The sequence below is a fragment of the Camelus bactrianus genome, chromosome 20, assembly GCF_048773025.1.
Source record: "Camelus bactrianus isolate YW-2024 breed Bactrian camel chromosome 20, ASM4877302v1, whole genome shotgun sequence".
Taxonomy (NCBI): domain Eukaryota; kingdom Metazoa; phylum Chordata; class Mammalia; order Artiodactyla; family Camelidae; genus Camelus; species Camelus bactrianus.
Window position 1 is genome coordinate 12273923 of NC_133558.1, and position 17420 is coordinate 12291342.

At 38.7% G+C, this 17420-nt stretch overlaps 1 long non-coding RNA gene across 3 annotated transcripts in view; it reads left to right on the plus strand.

Moving 5' to 3' along the window:
• Window positions 1-857: 857 nt before the first annotated feature.
• LOC123614056 (uncharacterized) overlaps window positions 858-17420 on the plus strand; it is a 440858-nt gene continuing 424295 nt past the window's right edge. For all 3 annotated transcript variants that reach the window (XR_012500986.1, XR_006721520.2, XR_006721519.2), the window contains exon 1: window positions 858-1257. This is a non-coding gene — a long non-coding RNA (uncharacterized LOC123614056). The remainder of the gene's footprint in view (window positions 1258-17420) is intronic.

The window sequence follows — 17420 nt, forward strand, 5'->3', positions numbered from 1 at the left end:
TTCTACATTGTACATTTCAGAGCCGCATAAGCTGACCTGAGAATTAAAAGTTACGAAAAGTTTCCTTTCTCTACTGGTGACTTTTTGAATGATCCCAACATTGCTTGCATGCTCGTGGTCCCTAAGGAGCCTTCTGACTTGACTCTATGTTTCTTTGCAGTTGTAGTAATATCACTCTTCTGCCTGCAAACTGACGCTACTGACCTTCACATGTTCTCCAAATCTTTGCTACTCAAAGTGTGACTGTAGACCAGCAGCATCAGCCTCACCTGGGAGCATGTTAGGAAAGGTGACCTACAGAATCAGAAACTGAAGTTTAACAAGATCCCCAGGTGATTTGTATGCACATTAATATGTGAGATGGACGCTCTAGATCTCTGATTGCTGAAAGTTCCTCTCTCTTAAAATCTCAGAGTGTTCTGTTTAATGTAGTGCTACCTGAATCAAAACATACTGATACACTAGAAACGCAGATCCTTGTGGTTAATTCCTTCACTCAAACAGTGAGTGTGTGGTGGGGAGAGGAGGTGTAGCTTGATTTTCAGCACATCCTAGGATGCTAGTTTCTCAAGCTGGCACAGGCCCACAGCAAAATTTGGGCTTTGATGCATTAGGAATTAATCGACTCAAGTTGCACAAAGAGAAGCATATCCAAGCAAGTGCAATTGTGTAGGCAAGCTGTGTGCGAGAGGGTCAATGACCCGATCCAGTGCTTTACAGCGAAGATTAGAGCTGAAGCACCAATCGGAATTTATGTGGCAATTAAAAACCATTCTCACTCCTCCCCCCATGTCGTAAAACGTTTGGTTGTTTATCAACTAACCTTGTAGGGTATTATTATGTTCCCTCTCTTGTGATCCATCAGGCGCGTTCTGACTCCTGTGCTGAATGAGGAAAGAACAATGGGAAAGCTGCTCTGTAGCTAATGGGGTCCTTTCTTTGGTGTCCTCTTGCCTCCAGTTCCAGATTTATCTTTCCTTTCCTTTTTATCATCACGTTGCCTGATACTCAGTCTCTCCTTGCTGCTCCTGAGCCCTGAACCTAGCTGTCGAGTGTCTGGTGCTTGCTTTTTCTCTCCTACTCCTCATCTTCCTTCGCTCCTAAAACCCACTCTCCATTTTCTCTCAAATTGTGTCATGTTAAATGATTCACAAGACTTGACAGTCTCTTTCCTCTGGAATATCTGAATTTTAGCAACAAAATCCTGTCTTTCTCCAAGTAATTGTCTCTGCTGGAGTCCTTCAAACATCAATACAGGTGAGTGGAGGAGGAGACAATATTGAAAGCAGCCTGTGCTGCCTCTAAAACTTTTTGCCTGGATGTTACCTGTTTGTACTCCATCCGAGGGTCTCATGGGGAAGTTGGTGGGGAACCTTGGTGGGGAAGCTAGCCTCCCAGGAAACTGGTGAATGAGGCTGAGAAGCCGCTCAGAGGCCCACAGGGGTGGACCGCTCTCCCTCTGACCGCTGCTGAGGCTCGCCTGACATAAGTATTTGTTATTTCCATTCACAACCTAGAGATGGTTGGTGTGTGCTTCTTCCTTTGTTCGCAGCAGGAGAAGGGCTCCGGGGTCTGGTGAAAGACTTTTTGTGCGGGCAGTGTGTTGACATGTGCTGCTCCTTGGTCGGGACTCTGGGGTTCATGGAAACAGGCCTTGTCTGCCTTTGCTCTACAAAGCCATGTTGCCTCCAGTAAGTTTGTAACCTTGTGTAGATTAATTGGGATCTCAGTCTAATCTTACAGTGAAGCTGTTTGTGGCTTCTGCCTGCCGTCCTCTGGCCCATCTGAAGTGCTAAAGTCTTTAGTCTTGAAAGAGAACTCTTCAGCCTTGTGTGTGATAAATTTCTAAAATGCCCACATAGTTAAAAGATAATTGATGTTTATGGAGCAATTATACTATGTTGAGTAATATCTGAATTATTTGACACAGATACCGTATGAAGCAAGTACTACCTTTCTTACTTTATAACTAAAGAAACTGAGAGAGATTTAAAATTTTGCCTGGAATCACAGGGCATGGTGGAGTGGTTTTTCTCAGCCACATTGTTTCGCTGCAAAGTTCATGCTCTAAAAATCTATGCCACTCAAATAAGAATATGGTTTAATGCATGTTTTCTCTGTTAGTGTAGAATACTTTCTTCTGATTACACTAGTTATGATTATACAAGTTACATTAACACATGACAACAAAAATTCTTTTTTTATATTGAAGTAGATAGTCAGTTACAATGTGTCAATTTCTGGTGTACAGCATAATGTCCCAGTCATGCATATTTGTGTGTGTGTGTGTATATATATATATATATATATATATATATATATATATATATATATATTCATTTTCATATACTTTTTCATTAAAGGCTATTGCAAGATACTGAATATAGGTCCCAGTGCTATACAGAAGAAATTTGTTGTTTATCTATTTTTGTATATAGTGATTAACCTTTGCAAATCTCAAACTCCCAAATTTATCCATTCCCATACCCTTTCCCCTGGTAACCATAAAATAATTTACTACTTTTGCAAGTCTGTTTCTGTTTTGTAGATGAGTTAGTTCATTAGTGTCCTCTTTTTGTCTTTTCTTTTTTTTAGATTCCACATATGACTGATTTCTTTCTTTCTTTCTTTCTTTCTTTCTTTCTTTCTTTCTTCTTGCTTTCTGGCTTATTTCACTTAGAATGATGATCTCCAGGTCCATCCATGTTGCTGCAAATGTCATTATTTTATTCTTTTTAATGGCTGAGTCATATTCCATTGTATAAATATACCACAACTTCTTTATTTAGTCATCTGTCGATGGGCATTTAGGTTGTTCCCAAGTCTTGGCTGTTGTATATAGTGCTGCTGCAAACATTGCAGTGCATGTAGCTTTTCAAAATAGAGTTCCCTCTGGATATATGCCCAGGAGTGGGATTGCTGGATCATACGGTAAGTCTATTTTTAGTTTTTTGAGGAATTTCTGTACTATTTTCCATTATGGCTGCACCAAACTACATTCCCACCAGCAGTGTAGGAGGGTTCCTTTTTCTCCACAGCCTCTCCTGCGTTTATCATTTGAGGACTTTTGAATGATGGCCATTCTGACTGGTGTGAGGTGATACCTCTTTGTAGTTTTGATTTGCGTTTCTCTGAAAATCATTGATCATTTTTTCATGCACCTACTGGCCATTTGTATGTCTTTACGACAACAAGAATTTTTAGTTCACATTATTTCAGCTCTCTCCAGGGTCTGTCCTCATTCAGTTCTTCACCTGCTCACCTCTGATATGAAAAGTTATCAAGAAGGTGGCTTATGCTGTGAGGAACCCTTTCCTTGCTCTTTCTTGTTTTTATTTTTGTAAGCAGTTATACCCTTCATCCAAGACTAATAATGTAGTTTATTTTAAATGATTCATTTGGCTTGGGGACTACTTGAATATTTTTATTGGATACGTTTCTTAATAAACACATTTAAAGGAAACAAAGGATCTACTTTGTCCATTCAAAAAATATTTGAGTTTCTACTTTTTTTTTGGTAAGGCCCCGTGTTGTGAGATACGGGGCATGTGATGTTCAGTCCAAAGTTCTGTGGCCAGGTGTGATGGTTAGTTTGATGTGTCAACCTGACTGGGCCACAGGGTGTGTGGCCCCCTGTGTCTGTGAGGGTGTTTTTGCATGAGATTAATATTTGAATCAGTAGACTGAGTAAAGCAATAGCACCCCTAATGTGGGTGGGTCTCACCCAGTTAATTGAAGACCTGCTACTGCCTGGCTGAGGTGAACCTCGGTCTTTTCCTGCCTTTGGATTCAAACTGAAAATGGAAACATTGGCTCTTCTTAGGTTTTGAGCCTGACAGCTTTTGGTCTGAAACTACACCGTTGGCTTTCTGGGTCTCCATCTTGCAAATGCAGCTCTTGCGGCTTTTCAGCCTCCATACTCACATGAACCAATTTCTTATAATGAATTTCTCTCTGTGTATACATGCAGGTATATCTCAGAGACGTTGCAGGTTCAGTTCTGGACTACTGCAATAAAGCAAATATCGCAGTAATGTGAGTGACATGAATTTGCTTTTCCAGTGCATATAAAAGCTATGTTTACACTCTACTATGGTCTATTAAGTGTGCAATAGCATTATGTCTAAAGAACAATGTATATAACCTTAATTAAAAATATTTTATTGCTAAAAAAAAATGCTAGCTACCATCTGAGCCTTCAGCGAGTTGTAGTATTCTTTTTGTTGGTGGAGGTTTTGAAAAAGTTTCAAGAATTACCAAAATATAACATAGAGACACGAAGTGAGAACCGCTGTTGGAAAAATGACACTGACAGACTTGCTTGACGTAGCATTGCCACAAAACTTCAATCTGTAAAAACATGCAGTGTTTGTGAAGTGTAATAAAGCAAAATGCAATCAAATGAGGTGTGCCTATATATACACATATATATATTCTCCTGTTGGTTCTGTTCTCCTGAGAACCCTTGCTAATACACCAGGTGATACCAAACACAACTTTTAAACACGTCTCTTTCTTTTGTTTCCCCCAGTTTTGGGAGAAATAATTGACATACATCTCTGTAGAAGTTTAAAGTGTACAGCATGATTGTTTGCTTTACATACATTGTGAAATGAGTACCACAATAGGCTGAGCCAACATCTGTCTCATTTGGATAGAATAACAAGAGAAGAAAACGATTATCCTTGTGGTGAGAACTCTTAGAGTGTACTCTCTTAACAACTTTCCTGTGTACTGTACAGCAGTGTTAACTGTAGCCACCATGTTACACGTCACATCCCTAGTGCTTGTTCATCTTGTAACTGGAAGTCTGCACCTTTTGATTACCTTCCTCCAATCCCCGCTTCCCTCACCACACCTCTGGGAACTGCAATTCTGATCTCTTTCTCTATGAGCTTGGCGCTTTTGTTTTGTTTTGTTTTTTCTTTCTGTGGGAAGTATCTGCACTTGGAAGATAGATGAGATGAATTCCAGTAGGTTTTGTTTAATGAATCCTATAGATATAAGTCACTGACTAAATCAGTCTGAGGAAAAGTATGATATCAATAATGGTTGGCCAGACTTCAATCAATCCATTGGACAAAAACCTCTTCTTAGGGACTTTTTGTGAGAGTTGTGACAAGTCTGAAAATGGAATACAGTATTTCCATTGTTTTATGAGCTTCAAAAGAAAGGAAGATGTTAAATGCCAACTGCCAGGCCCCAGAGGAACAGTTACTGTTGACTAACTGATTGCGCAGCCAAGTCCTCTTTTGGTTGGGAGAGAGAATTTCATATGCCTCTGCGTGTGGCTGTGGCAGACTTTCTCTATAAGAAATACAGAAAAGGAAATGCTGTGTTTCTTATGGGTTGGGAGGTTGATGTTTCTAATAAACATAGGCTCTTCCCTCTCAGAATCTTTAATCTCATTCTGGTATTTTTTTTAATTGAGTGGGATTCACATAATACAATGTTAACCATTTTAAAGTAAACAATCTGGTGGTATTTGGTATATTCACAATGTAGTGTGACCATCATCTCTGTCCAGTTCTGAGCATTTTCATCACCCCAAATGGAAGTCCTGTACACCTTAAACAATAGCTCCTTGTTCCTTCCTCCTTCCCATAGCCCTATTCTAATGTGGCTTTTAGATAATTCTCTTTTTACAAGGAAAAATGATCAGAATAGAATTCAAGTAGAATAATTGAAGGATTAAATTCAACTTATGGGTGGTTTCAACATTTATCATGCATGCTTATGGAATTCTTGGATAAAGAAATAAATCCATATGTGAATCCAACACTCTTCACATCATGGGAAGATGTGAGCTTTTGAGAATTTCTCAACAACCCCTGGTAAGACAGGCAGGCTTCAGTTGGAACAGCTCTGTCAAGTTCTCCCAAGATGAAAACACGGGGAGCAATACCCTTTTGGCCCCCCGCCGTTGGCCGTATTGCGGCTGTCAGACAAGCCGGCACCCTGCACACAAGCTTCAGCATCGAATCCGGCTGCTTTCCAGCCCTTTGGCTTTTGATTAATACAGAACCGACAGAGCTGGTAGTGGATTCTGTGTGAGGGCTGCTTTCTGTTTCTGACAGACACCTCCCACGGTCTTTTCTCCTTAGCCATCGGATTTCTGAGCTGAGTTTTGGTTCACTATCTGTGTGTCTCTCTTTTCTCAGTTTTAAATATTCTTTTCAAAACCATCAGACATTTGACTGCAGAAAGTCACAGGCCTTTAAATACACGTGGGTGCTTGAATATGACGAAGTCATTGCTCCATTTCCAAGTTGAAGTGGTTGGGAATAGATGAGGGATGTCCTTTTATTTGCCGCATTATTCACCCTAAGTGTTAGGGGCACTTTGTGGTTAGGGGCAGTTTTCATAGAAAAAGAGGAAGAATGTTGTCGGGAAGTGGGAAGTGCCCACTCCAGAAAACCGTTTCTTGAAGGTTAGAGGGGGAAGCAAGTTTTCGTCACAGGCCTGTGGGACGGACTTGTAACTCCTGATCCTCTCTGCTGAGATGTACATTAAACCCATCCATCTCACAGTGGTGTTTGGTCAGGGCAGGGCAGGTTCCTGCCTTGTAGGGCTGCGCATGTTGTACACTCTGCATCTCAAGAGAGAATTGATGTCAGTAGATTTGAAAACCACTAAAGGTATTTATAGTCCATCCCTTAAGCAATTGAAATCTCCCTTCTTGTAATTTCAGTCTGGCTGTTTTGGTTCTGCTCTCTGGGAAGAGTAAGGCAAATGGTTCTTCTTCATTGCCAGTCTTTCAGACGTAGGAAGGTGGAAGTCACGTCCTCTGAGGTCTCCTGCTGGTGTGGCCTAAGCGGTGAGGATGGAAGAAGGACCACTTCCCTCACTGCTGTTCTCCTAGGGCCACTTAGGGCGGCATGGCCTTCATCTTAGCCACATCTGGTGTTGACTCACCCCTACTGGGTAGTCAAGTGGAACTTAAAAATCTTTGTTTCAGTGTGTATTGATAGTGATATTTCTGGCTTTTCCATGGTATTTTACGGTTTACAAAATACTTTCATACATTTCATTTGATATCAACAGTAATTCTGAGGCAAGAAGTATGGTTATTATTGTACGCATCTTATCAACAAGGAAGCTATGAGAACTTAGATGGCTTGGTCAGTATCAGCCGCATATCCAGTGCTAAAAGAAAACGGTCTTTGTGAGTCTCTAACTTTTTAAAAAAAATCATCAATCTGGCTTAGGAAACTATTGTTCAGGTTAGGTTCCCCCATCTTGCACTTGTCCATTTGATTTTCTGGAACTAAAAATACCTTATTGGGTTTTAATGACAATAATTTTGCGAGGGGATAACAGCAAGGAAACAGATCTGTATTTTCCAGCATCTGCCTTAAAATTTAATTGAGGGAAAAACAATATTTGTCTATCTCTAGTATTTGTTCTTATTCTATTTACTGAGATTGCAAGATTGCAACAAAGGTGGCACACTGTAACTGTAGGTCCTTTTCTTCTTCTTTTAATCTGGGCACTTGAACTTATTTAAATAATTGATGGACTCACTTTCATTTCCTTCCTTTGTGTTTTCATTTCTTTCCATCCAGGTTTGTTCTACCTTTTTGAATTTAAAAGTATCATCTGCATTAAAAGACACTAGCTGTGATTCACCTCTTACCAAATACCTCGTATTCCTGCAGAATTCCACTTTTGTTTCCCTCCTTTTCCCCTTCATTCCAATCACTCTCATGATACTCTCACCATCACATTCATGGCTTTTCATATAAGCGTATATTTTCCTTCCATACAGTATGTAATTATAATACTTAACTACATTCAAATGTGACAACGTACCAAGTACATTATGATAACAAGCATAGGTACATAGGAAAAAGCCAAAGCTTTAAGAATTTTAGGGTGGTTTTAGGATTATTATAGGATTGAACATGTATGTTGTTAGGTGAAACAGTAGAGAAATTGGGAGGGTTTTTAGTCTCATTTTAAAAATAATTCACTTGGTGTGATTCGGAAGAAAATTGAGATGATAAAAGATCATCCTGAGATGATAAAAGGTCACCTGTGGGAAAACTATTTGCTGTATTTGGAGACTGAAGATAAGTCTTAAAGAACAAAAGGCCATGCTTTCAGGCGCTTGGATTTAAACTCTAGCTTCTAAATTTGGGGCAAAACTGAAACTCTGAAGTTTGTTTTGGCTCCAGAAATGTTCAGTTTTGCAAAGTCTGTGGGTTTCTTGTTGTCTACCTCTAACTTCCACATCCATTACAAGAAAAGGAGAGGAGCATTTTGTTGTATTCTTACCTTGACTGACTAATTTAGGAAAAAATGTGAATTCCTCAGAAAAGAATGAATACTCCTGAGTTAAGGGAGGATATCGTTGCAAATGTCGCTACCAAAAATTGAGGACGTGAAATTTTATGTGGATAAATGGCTGCACATCAACAGTCTGCATCGCAAGAGTGGTTCCATGAGACACCCTGAGTTCTTGTGTGGAATATTGCGTTCCTTTTAGATGAGCCCGAGCAGTTTCTTGCTTTAATGTTTTGTTTAATGTGGCTGATAATTGGTGGAAAGCTCTTAAAATCAAAGCATCTACTACTTGAAAATGGTCTTCTATTGTAAATATACTTTATGACAAATATACTTTACAAGGTAGGTGCAGTTTGATTAATCAACTTAAATGCTTCACTTACTCCTTAGAGAAATCAGAGCAGATGTGGAAATGGCTTCAGTCTGTGCCCTTTTCCATAGTTAAGGCGACTGCACTGTAACACTGTAATGGACTTCGTTCTCTTGAAGTGTTTGTGTCATGCATCTCTACTCAGGGCTTCCAACAGACTTGACATCTCTATTAAGAGAGGAAGTCAAAATGCAGCAAACTGAAAACAAATGACAATAATAGAGAATGATAATAGTGAAGAAAAATAGGCCACATTTTGAGTTCTTATTTAAAAAAAATGTTCTTATAAAACAAATTCAGAGAATGCCTGTGATACAATCCTTGCAGGTCTGGTGGCTGCCTTTGGCCCAGGGGAAGAGCACAGCCTCTCACAAGACGGGGAGGAGAGGAGGATGGTGGTGCAGGTGACCTTGTCTGTAAGCAGCAAACCGCCTTGATAATAGTGTGTGCGGCATTCACTTGGAATTTTGCTTGAAGAACACATGTAATATGTACTTTCTCTCTCAGAATTTTGTATTTTTTTTACAAGAAAAGTCAAAATGCCGCAGTGCTGTGAAAGGAGAAAAACACAGTGTAAATAAAATTCTCTAATTCTGGGGAAGCCATTGTCCATTTATCTCCACTTAGACATCCTGACTAGCTCACAAGCCTCTGCTTCTTCATAATTCTACTAATGACTCAGGTTTCCTCCAGCCCTTCCCTCTCCCTCACCTCCTGCTTCTGATGGCTATTGATTCCTTTCTCCATAATGCATCGGAGTGGTATCCAGTAGGACATTCTAATTTGATGCGGAATCTGAGCAGTCATGCTTCAGGGACTTCCCTGTACACGTCCCTTACTTGCTCTGCTCCCTCTCTCCCCGCTTTGCCCCAGATTTGTATTTACAGGAGCTCATGGGCCCTTCTGCAAGCTGCTTCCACTCCCTCACCCCTTTATCGCTGCAAGTACTGCCACACTGTTCTTTTCAAACGACGCTTGGAGGCCAGTTTGCTGGAGTGTGCAGCAAGTTGAATTGCCTCTGCTTCCTGCCATTCGTGTGACAGATAGTGCCATAAAGTGGATGTGACGCGGTTATTAGGCTGCGATTCGGTGCACACTGAGCTGTATTGATTGGTGTTGGTTCAGTGCTTGCTACACATTTTATCAATTGACCTTCCAGATTGTGTCCAGCCTTTGCTTCTTTTACCTCTGATTCTACTTTATCTCTACTTTTGTGGCTCCTAATTTTCCTTTGGTTGATTTCTCCTGGTATTTCTTTAGTTTTCCATTACCCAGACAGGCTTTTCTAATGAAACCATATTTTCCCCTCAGCACACTTATTTACTTATTTATTTATTTAGCTGGGTTGGCCTTCATTATTCTGACCTATCACTTCTGTCCTTTGAGTTCCCAGGTTCTAAAATATTTCTGAGGGCACACTGAAGAACTTTTCCAGAACTTTCCAGGCCCTCAGACTGACTGTCAGGGCTCAGCAGAGGGTGATTTGCTTGCATCAGTCTGTAGCTGATAACAGGGCACCAAGGAAGGGAAGGGAGGGAAGGAGGATGGAGAGCTCTAGCTGCAGTTGCTCTCCATGACAGGCAGCAGGCAGCTGGTGTTCTCTGAGCAAGGCCACCTTTCTGTTTTTGAAGTTCGTTCTTTTTTATTGTTGTTGTTGTTCTGGGAAGATCCTTTTCTTCAAATGTTTATACAAAAATATTAGATAATTAAACAAAGGTAGATGTGGAAAGTAAGAACTTTGGCTGCAGGTGGGGGGAAGGAGGACATGAAGAAAAAGGTAGAGGGTAGGAAATGAGAAAGGAGAAAATGTACAGAAAATGACAAGAGAAGAAGGGGCAAAGTTATTTGAGAAGGTGGAGAACAGAGACAGATGTGCTCCCTGTGTAGGAGGCTTAATGGATTTGTGTTATGAATGGATATAAATATATGTATATATGTGTATATATATACATAAAGAAGATATTGGGATGACAGTGAAGGTGAAGAGGGGAGAGGCTGACAAAGTAAATGTTAGAAGAATTAAATTAACATATTTTTATAGATTGTGAACCCATCAGGAAGAGTAAACGTTTAATACACTGCTGAGTACCTTGTCAAGTGCTGTATAATTAATAATAATTACAGATGCTATTGTAAAAAAAAATCACAGGAAAATTTGTGTTCCTTGAGCAACTGTGTTGTGACACTGAATTGTCTTTGAACAGCAATTTTCCAAGAGTTTGCTTCTTAGGTTTGTTGCTTTTTATTTCCCATAGAAGCAGGAGTTAAATAAAATCTGTGACCACCTTTTCCCTTGGACATGAAGCAGACCTTGTTTGACCATTTTGTTTGAAAGAATCTGAGATTTTTAGTGTTGGTTTTTGTTTAACAGGAACCATGTTGGTTGTGCAAAGCAATTGCCATCTGAATACTTTTTACTGGCCCAAATGCAACTAATACATCTTTTGAAGACCCACATCTGCTCATCAGAAATTAATTTCTGAGTCAAAATTGCTGAGTACCAACCTCAACACAGTGGAAGAGGAGTGCACGTCCTGAAGCTGAAGTGTGTTTTGTTTTGTTAGGAAGCACTTCCGACTAAGACTGAAAGTAGTCCAGGGAGAAAGGCAGTGTGCCTTGTGTCTGTCACAACACCATACATACCTGAAGCTTTTATTTTTCAATGACCAGTCTAGCTGTATTTGTAAAAACATATATTTTTCTAGTCCTTCATAATGTCCCTATGAAGTGGTTAAGAGAGAGTCCCTACTTTATTAATTGAGAGAACTTTAACCTCCTGTCTCGCTGAGTATTCCATATCAAGGGGTCCACATGGGAAGCTGGAACATCATTGGATGACACAGGTATTTCCTAGTGTTTTGGGGGATTAGGGGAATCCTTGGGGTCTGTAGGCCCAGAACACCTTCTCAGTGCACTCATGCTTGGGACAGAAATGGTTAGGGCTACTTCAAGGGTCTTTCTTGACCTGGGCCCTTGGCCAGCTTCTCACTTGGCACTCTCCTTTCCTACGATGGGCATGAAAGAGAGGATTCATTTTATCCCCTTCTTCCAGTTAGCACCTCAAGAAAAGAATGGGGTGGCACCAGCTTTATTCTTGTTCCTGAGTTTGCTTACAACTGCACTCATTTGTTGTGTACTTTTGTCAATTTGAAGAACTTTTTCATGTCCTTTAAGCCATTCCATTTTTTTTCTAATTAGATTCATTTTATTAATGACAGTTATCCTAATTTCCAGTTCATTCTTGTCTTAGTCTATTCTGGCCGCTATAACATAATAACATACTCTGAGTGCCATAAACAACAAACATTTCTTCTTCATAGTTCTAGAGACTGGAAGTCCAAAATCAGGGTGCTGGTATTGTTGGGTTCTTGGCAAAGGCCTAAACCATTCCGGTTTAGTGTTGGCCATAATGACCTCTTTTGCCCTTGAAACTGCAGACAAACAATCTTTCTTAATGTGTGGGAACATGGATGCCATACCGTTTCCCCCCAGCAGTTTGACTGAGATATAATTAACATATAACATGATATTAGTCCAAGGTGTGCAACATCATAGTTTGATGAATGTATATACTGCACATGCCATATTGCTGAACTTGACAATCTGTCATCAGATCTGATTTGTGGAGAGCTGAGGCTTAGCAAAAAATGGTTTAGGACATCTAGGCTGTGTCTTCTTATGCAAAAGTGCCCTGCAAGGGCCGGATCATAGAACATCTGCACCTTGGGAAGGCGCCCACTGACTCACCACAACACACAAGGAGGAGTTTCAAACTTACATGAGTGGCTTGTTTTCACTCAGTCTGGAGAGTCGGGCATATGGGGCTGCTGAGGAGAGGTTAGAGGCTATCATTAACAAGGCCCACCAGGTTTTTCCTTCCTTAAACTGCCACTCCATGTTCAACAACTGGACTCAGCCCTGCTAAGGAACACATGGGATGGCAGTTCAACACTTAGGTCCACGGCCTTCATTCAAACTAGTCTGAGGACTTACAGGCTAAAGGCTTTCTGAAGATCACTCTTCAACTCATTTTAGTCACAAGAAACTTAATCTTGATAAAACTAGATCACCACATGGGTTCTTTCTTGCCTTTATGACCAAAGTCCTCAGGTTCAAGTGTGAGCAAATGACTACTAAGTAAGTGTCATTCAGACCAGAGAGTGCGATGTTCTCAAGCTGTAGCTTTTAATTTCACTTACATTTTCTCACCGGGCACTGCAGTGGTTAAAATGGAATTTGGTCAGAGTCATTTCGCAATAATGAGGGAATACTGGTGAAGGCCTGGCTGTTGCTTGCTTTATAGTTGGATCCACATCCCAAGGTATTATTAGAATCTATGGAAGAAAAATAGTCAAAAGACAAATAAAAGAGATTTGTATTTTTCTTTAGTAGTATTAATATAACATTGCTATTGCTCTTTTACATCAAAACTATTTTTTAATAAGTGATAACATGATTACTAGTTAATGCATTTTTATTGCTGAGATAAATAATTCCTTCTATTGTGGTGAGAGCACTCCTGTGGGTTACATTCACTCCAAATATGATATCACAACACTGAAATGGTGGGTTGGAATCCTACTAAGAAAGTTTCTATATCAGTTCTGTAAAGAAAAGACAGATAGTGATAGGCCTCTGAATTCTTTCCAGATCTAGAGAACATCTTTAGTAAATGTGAAGTGGATTCAACAGTAGGATTCAGTATCTTTTGTTTGAAGTCACTGTATTTTGATATTGTATAACATGTCCTGTTGGTAATTGAAAATGCTGTTTAGGAGTTAATTTCACTCGATGCCATGGCTCAAACACACTCATAACATCACAGTTGTTTAAAAACTATGATGCTTTCCCAGGGGTTGTGATGGAGTCCTTAGGTTTTCTTATGGAAGAAATGTAACAGTGCTTCTCACATTGTTTTTGATTTGAAAAAATTATCTCTACAACATAAAGTATTATGGAAGTTAATTTTAGGTGTAACTTGGCAGGCCATGGTGCCCAGATATTTTTGGTCAAATATTCTGGATGTTTCTGTGAAGGTGTTTTTTGGATGAGATTAACATTTAAAGTGGTGGACGTTGAGTGAGGCTGATTGCCCTCCACAATGTGCGTGGGTTTCATGCCATCAGTTGAAGGCCTTACTAGAACTAAGATTGACCTCTCCCAACTGAAAAGAGGTTCTGCCAGCAGGCTGCCATTGGACTCAGACTGCAACTCTTCCCTGGTTCTCTGTCGTGCCAACCTACTCTGCAGATTTTGGATTGGCACCTCCATGATCATCCTAGCCAATTTCTTAAAATCAATCTCTTTCTCTATCTCTTCATCCTATTGGTTGTGTTTCTCTGGAGAACACTGACTAATACCAGTATTCTTAGAGCTGAAAAGAAACTTGAAGTCATCTAACCGGCTGCTTTTGTTAATTATGAGGAAAAGTGATGTCCAGAGAAACAAAGTGACTTTCCTCAATGACCCAGCTAAGTAATTGCACTTCCCACACATCATATTTATTGTGTATATGAATAAAGCAACACCCAAAGAAGCAGGTTGTAACAGAATCTATACCTATAGGTGACTATCTAGATTTTTAATAAAAGGACTTCAGTTTTCAGAGGGTAGATTTGAGGAGCAATTAAACAGAGCTTACCACCTAGTACAATTTGCTTGGCTATCCTTAAATTTAGCCTAATAATCAGTGTCTGTCCTTGAGGAAGAGTGAAATATTAGAGAATGTTAACCCACAAAAAACTCTGACCTAATTCAGAAATGCCTTCAGTGAAGTTAAAAAAACAATTACTCCAAGTATGTATCTTGGGGAACTGGCTCCATTTCAATTTATTCAGGGTTCTTAAAGCATCTAAAAAAGTATGCTTTAAAATCCCATTTCAATTATCTTTAATAAGATCAACTTGTCTGATATAGATGCAATATGAGAGACAGAGCAAAAAAATACTTTCCTTTCTAAATAATTCTTTCTAAAACAATTATAGTGCATTTTATTTAAGCCACTCCAGGGTGGTGAGTCTTATTTGTCATTTTAACTTCCTTCTGTCTCAGGAAGAACACAGGTATAATATCTCTTGGCTCCTAAATGATTTCTGTAATGAATATCTGATGGTGGAACCTTGTTAATAACACTATGACAAAAAGTATTTTTGCCCTAATCTCAAGGTTATATCTTTGGGAGTAACTTGGCTCTTTTTCGTACATGGTTAATTTTTTTTTACTTTTCATTTTTAAATAACTTTATATGTATAAAACATTGCAAAAATAGTACAAATAATTCCCTTAAACTCTTAATCCAGATTCTCCCAAATGTTAACACATCTGCTTTTTCTCTCTTTCTCTCTGTATTGATTTCTCTCTTTATTTATATGTGTATTTTTTTTCAGGGTAGATTGAGAATAAGTTGCTGACATAAAGCTCCTTTTAACCCTAAACACTTCCTAAAGCAAGGACATTCTCTTACAGAATAAAAGCATGATTATCAAAATCAGGGAATTAACCTTGATGTAGTATTTTAATCTAATCTGTATATTCAAATTTCACCATTTGTCCCACTAATGTTCTTTACAGTGAAAAATAAAAAAAAGCAAAAGGCATTTCTAGTTCAGTATCCAAATGATTAAGTTTTTAAGTTTAACATTTATGACAAGTCAAAGTTTAAAGGTTTGCATGGAAATTAGCAATCTCCCTTCTCCTCTACTCCAATCCTACTTCTCGCAAATACATCAGAATCAACATGAACATGTTTGTTTAGCATTGTCTTTACTCTCACTTATACACATGTGAAGTGTACTTACTGCTTTTTGGTTTTGTGAAAATTAGGAAGTTTACCACATACATTAATACACAGCATGGCTTTTTCATTTAATTGTAGATTAGGAACATCCTTTGAGAAAAACAGATTTATGTAATTCTGTTTTGCTTGTTTTTAAAGTTCTTTTTAATTAAGGTAATACGTGCATATTGTTAAAGGCAAACGAAAGGCTCATAATGAAGAACGCTAGTACTTCCCTCCGCCTGTCTCACTTCTCGTGGAAAACTGCTTCCGCTTATCTTTATCTTACGGATGATTCCATTCCACACCACGAAGGATATCCCTATACTACCATTTCATTCTTCATCATTTTTAGTAGTATTTTATCAAATCCCTTTTATGGTATTTGAGGACCTACCTCTCTCCTCACTGTATTTCCTATACCTACTTTCCAAGTTTTTGATTAAAATATTTTTTGAGTATATATTTTGTAATTATGAAATAACATCATATTTCATGAACTATTGTTCACTGCTAAGTCATATAGTATTTTGTGGCCAAGCTTTTTTTCCTTCTAAAACTTTTTTCCTTGCCGTTTAAAATTGTCTCAAATTTTTTATTTGCTTAATTTGTATGAAACAAATTCTAATTCTTCTCATGCATTCAACAGCTTTTTTTCATCTCTCCAGCAGCTGCTCAATACAGTTATCAGGTGAACTGCTAGATCCTGCATTTTCTCTTTTGGAGCCCTTAATCCACTTGCCCCAGACTAGGCACATTTACTAGGAACTGGTAACATTTCTAGATTCGCTGTACAACTATTGTCTTGGCACATCTGGAGATTATTTTATCCATTCTTTACTGAATTTCCTTTTACCTGGGTCCTCTTTTCCTATTGACCTATTCCCCCATTTTGTTGCTGCACAACTTTCAATAGCTTTCTATACCAGAGTACTTTGCATACAACTTTTTTAGACCTTGCATATCAGTTTATTCTGCTCTCATAGTCAATTGATTGGCTAGGTATAGAATTTTGGTTGAAAAGTAGTTTCCCACAGAATTCTGAAGTCATTGTTCCCTTGTCTTTTTGCTTCTAATGTTTCTTTTGAAAACTCCAGTGCTGTTTTTATTCCAGATTGTTTGCAAATGATCTATATCTGCTCTCCCAGGAAAGTATTAGATTTTTCTTTTCATCTCTGATGTTCTGAAATGTCATGATTATATATCATACTGTGGTTTATTTTTTATCATTTTTCTGAACTCTCAGTGGGCCTTTTTCAGTCTGGAGAAGCATGTTTTCCAGTCTGGGAAAGCTTAATTTATTATCATTTAAAAATTAACCCCTCTTTTTGTATTTCTTTCTGGAACTCTTGTTAGTTAGATACTAAACTTTCTGGACTGATTGATTGTCTTTTGTTGTGTATGTGTTTACCTTCTATCTCATATTACACATTTCTCTCTTTTGTTTTATAGTTTGAAATTTTTCCTCAATTATATTTTCAATCCTATTAACTTTTCTATTTCAGCAGTCATTTTTATTTTGTCTTCTTTCCTTTCCGCCTCCCTTCTCCCTTCCTCCCTTCTCCATTCTTCCTTCTCCTTCTTCTTCTCCCCCTTCCACCTCCTCCCCTCTTTGCTTCTTCCTCCTGATCCTCTTCCTTTTCCTCTTCTTCTAGCACTCTCTTCTTGTTTCATAGATGTGTTTTTTTAATCTTTCAGAGGATAGTAATTTTAGTTTGTAACTTCACTTTTCACCTACCTTCTGAATTGTTCCTATTTCATTAAAGTTTCTTTCTTTTATGTATTTGCTTTAGCTTGCCTTCCATGTCAGAGCTTTATCTCAATGTCTGGTGATCCTTGGCTGCCTGTTCATGTTAGAGAGTTATGCGGTAGATCAGTGTGCAGAATTTATTGGCTCATGGACTTTATTGTAAGGTGATCAGGGTTTTTTTTTTTTAATTCTTGAGAGTCTATAGAATGTCCATTTCTATTTTCTTGGTCACTCAATTT